The 4,349-nt window shown below is 41.5% G+C and overlaps 1 protein-coding gene across 1 annotated transcript in view; it reads right to left on the bottom strand.

The window, feature by feature from the left end:
• Nucleotides 1-4,349, bottom strand: part of CACNA2D4 (calcium voltage-gated channel auxiliary subunit alpha2delta 4) — a 128,400-nt gene that overhangs the window by 52,559 nt on the left and 71,492 nt on the right. The window lies entirely within an intron of this gene.

The following is a 4,349-nucleotide window of genomic DNA, read 5'->3' as shown; positions in this document are numbered from 1 at the left end:
TGCTCCTTCTTGTTTAAATGAGATCTCTGATGGTAACCTCCCCTTTCTCCCCTACAACCTGCAAAAACAAACACTGCAGGGATACAGCCAGCCAAATGAAAAAGCCCCTGAACTCCCACATATGTGTATGCTTGTCTGTACCTAGTGTTTGAACTTGGAATGAATGTGCATGTACCTACAAACACACATACACTACATCAGTGTGAGTCCTAGGCAAGCACCTACCAGTAGTTGAGGTGAGGCTGTAGAACTAAATACACACTCAAGTCAAGGTGAGACCATAGATCTAGAAACACACACACACACAGTGCTCCAGGGACACAGCCAGACAAGGGTGATTGTGTAACAAGGATAAGATACTGTGGCAATCAGCTCATTACATAAAAGTAGAAAGGGCCAAATTAATCCCTAGGGTAAGAATGCAGAAGCCAATGGAGTTATATTCAGGTCAAATTTGATTCCAAAAGCTTTTTTTTTTTTTTTTAATTAGAGCATAATGTTCAATCAAACTTACAGTAACAAATAGTGAGCTATGGCTTCCCACACCTCCAGATTCCTGACCCTCCTGAACAAGGTTATTCTGAAATGAATGGAAATTGCTATGTAATCCTATTGCATCCATAACTACACAAGCTGTCACTCCTGGAGCTAAAAGAGTCTCTCCACCAGCTGTTCACTGGAGAGGTCTATCACAAACAGCTAAGAAGTCTAAATTCCCCACTTGTCTACTTTCAGCACTAAGCATACACAATTCATCACATACTCTTCCTGCGAGAAAAAGCTCATCCTGAGGCATGTGGAACCACAAAAGATGTTAAACCCTGCCACAAGCAAACCCTCATGCTACCATGCTCACAGCGTAATACTCCGCCACCCTGTTATACTCAATCTGATCTTTAGAGAGAAACTGGGTGCAGAACCCAAATACTCTTAATCTGATAACAGCTGAGGCATCTGTTCTGATGAAAAGGTATGTGCCGCAAGAGAATCGCTATTATTGTTTAACAGTATGGTGTCTATGACACATAGTTTAATCTAATTTTGCCATGTAGGTAGATGAGTGCACACAGATACTACTAAGCAGTTCATATAATACCAGAAATGTAGAGCAGAAAAAAACACACTGATCTGATGACTCTAGGTTTTTTCAGTTCATGAATTATCTGGGAGCAGGCTGTGATCTTCTGCCTGGTTATTATATTGGTTAAATTAAAATTGTTATTATAATTTGATTATTTGATATTGGCAAATGTATTTGCCCTGCATACCTATCTAGTCACACACACACACATATCGTATGTCTACATCATATATATATAGTCACTCACACACATATATAAAATGTAATTATATATATAAAACATGTAATTATGTATATGTATATATAATACATGTAAAATATATAAAAAAGAATTCCTCCTCAGTATCTTGTTCATCAGCAACTTGCTGTGCTGGCTTGAATGATGTTTGCTAACACTGATTGGAAACACAGGTCAGAAGGTCAGTTTCTATCCTCTGATTAGATGAGGGCAAGTCCTAGCATGGGATTTCTGAGGACCAAAAAGCCTTCCCTCTGAGAATATTGTGCAATACAGACAAAAGAGTAAGCATTCCCCAATAAGTACAGTTACGGAATGGAGTGCAAGTAAATAACGATTTCCTGTATCACTTCGGGGAGCTCTCCACATCAGTAGCAGCCCTGGAAATCTGGGAACAAGGCAGCATCCTCGCAGCTTTTCTCCCTATTAGAGGGTGGAGAAGAAGCAACTGACAGGGGCTGGACCTCTCCTTCCCACAGTGGCACTGTGCTGCAGCCAGGCAGAGGCCATGTGCAGGGCACCTGGAGCCAAGGAGAAAGCAAACTGTGATGCTAAGAATAACTCTGCCTTGCATGGAGCTCCTGGGCCAGGACAACAATGTGCTTCTCTTTGCTCGGGGCACCAACTCCAGATTTCACCCTTCGCATTTGCTTTTTCTATGTCCTAACTTGGGAACAAACTTGTTTGCTAGAACAGCTGCAGAAAAATCAACTTGCAAAGGGCATCGAATGAATGACAAATGCAGGTATTTCATTTGAGGAAATATGCACAGACGATATTCAACCAGCTCTGCATAAAGCTCAAGGGAAATATCCAAAGTAACAATGCTTTGCATTTCTATAGTGCTTGCCTTTGGCAGCTCTCTGGGAGCTTGCAAACATTAATGAATTCACAGAGGCAGAGATTCAGAGAGTATGAAGGCCAGAAGGGACTTTAGATCATCCAGTCTGACCTTCTGTGTATTGCACGCTACTTGGAAATTGTGCGGAAAAGAACCACAAACATTATTTGAGGGTGGCAGAAAATGCCTTGATGTGAAAGCCTCAAAGACCTCAATCTGTATAGCTTATGAAACAGAAAATAAAGAAGTTATACTGTAGAAAGCCCAACAGTGAGTGTTTACATGTAGCTAAGGTCAATCTTTCAGAAAGGCATCTACCTTTAATCTAAGAAACATTCAAGAGAGGAAACCTCCCATTTTCCCTTGGTACCCTTACTACAATAACTATTCATGCTGTTAGCATTCATGCTTAATATCTCATTTGAATCTGTTTGGTTTCCTGTCACAGGTTTTTGTTGCGTTTCTCCTCCTAGATTAAAAAACCCTAAACATTCAGTAACCAGCATCTCTCCTTATGAAGGTACTTTATACTCTAATCAAATAATTGCTCAGTCTTCTTTTTGGTAAGATAAGCAGATTGAGTTCATTAAGCCTTTACTTGCAAAGCATTTCCTGCCCTCTGGAACAATATTGTAGTCTTTTGCCACACTATTTCCAATTTTTCCTCCCCCTTTTAGAAGTATGCTCCTCATCCAACAAAATCTGTGTTCTGTATTGTAGATACTGCCTGACTATTGCCATGCAACAGTAAATATCACCTTTCCTACTCCTCCCCATAAAACAATGTCTCACAGCACGCCCTCTAGGCTGTGTGAACATGGTTCCTACTTTAAAGATGAAGGGATATGGAAACACTAGGGAAAAACCCTAACAAGTCATTTTATCATCAAGATTATGGGAAACTATTTCTGATCCCACTCATAACCCCCTTTATAGCAGTATAAATTCATGGGATTTTAAACAAGAGTCTTATGCAATTTTAGGCAAGAGAAAAATCTAGCCCTTTATTTAAACTAATGGTCCCCTTCTAGCAGTCTGCACTTTCTCATCCACTCATGGTCTCATATGATTTGATTATTTGATTATCTTTCACATCTCTCCCACTGGACATAAAGGTCTCAGATTCCCAAATAATTCCTTCTCTCTCACCCTTATTTTCATCCTCTTGTGACTGATCATCCTCTTTTCAGCGACTGCCTCTGACCAGCTGCTTTTCAGATTCTCCCTTCTCTGATCTCCTCAACTGCCACTTCTCAGCTGCCACAAAACACACCAACCCCCACATCCCCATCTGCTTTTTAAAGGCTTGTTATCATAAGCAGGGGCTTCTCCACTCACTCTTCTTTACTTTGCAAAACCCAAATCAATCAAGAAAAAACACCATGCTGTCAAAGGGTGGGAGAGGGGTTTAGGTCAGCCCTAGTTTCTGGCCTCCCAGGTGCTGTGCTGGGACTTTCAGCTGCATTAACACACATATTTTTGTTCAGTCCTGATTAAATCATGGAGTGTGTGAATTGATGGCAAAAAGACCCAGCCTTGTGCCCAGAAGGAGTGCTGCAGTGAACAGGGACTGCCCTGAGTGACCACCTCGTGGCTCACTTGCTTGCTGGTGATTGTACCATGGCATGGTGAGACAAGAGACTTCAGCTTTTTCCTGGTGATGGAGAAGGGACTGCAGGCTAGCAAAGTCTCATCTCTTTCTATTCAAGGCACCACCACCTTCTTACAGACTTTTCGAACTTCAGCTTAAACCCATTTGTCTTTTTACCTCAGATTCTGGCTGAATCTGCATTACCCTAACAGCTAGAAACTCTCTTCTAGTTTTCCACCCTAAATATTTTCATGGCCTATTTCTACTGCACTGTTTTCATGCAAGCCATGTGATTTAGTATAAATGTTTCTTCCGATATGCAGCATATATACTACAGCAATCTTATCTGCTTCAGCCTTGGTTGCATGTGGTTAAGCAAGCTGGGTTCTTCCAGGCTCCTCTCATCAAGTCGGGCTTTCTTTTTCTCTCATCATCTTTTTGTCCTGTCTGTTCCTGTCTTCAGCCTCTATTCCTTTGGCTAAAACTGTAACACAAACTAGAGGGGACGCCTCACACGGCTTTGGGTAGGAGCACCAATGCACCCCCATCCCCACCAGGAACACCTCTCCAGGTACATTCTAGAACAGTGTTTGCTTCA

The sequence above is a fragment of the Strigops habroptila genome, chromosome 3 (genome assembly GCF_004027225.2).
Source record: "Strigops habroptila isolate Jane chromosome 3, bStrHab1.2.pri, whole genome shotgun sequence".
NCBI lineage: Eukaryota > Metazoa > Chordata > Aves > Psittaciformes > Psittacidae > Strigops > Strigops habroptila.
Note: the sequence above shows the minus strand (reverse complement) of the source record. Positions and strands in the feature narration are given on the sequence as shown.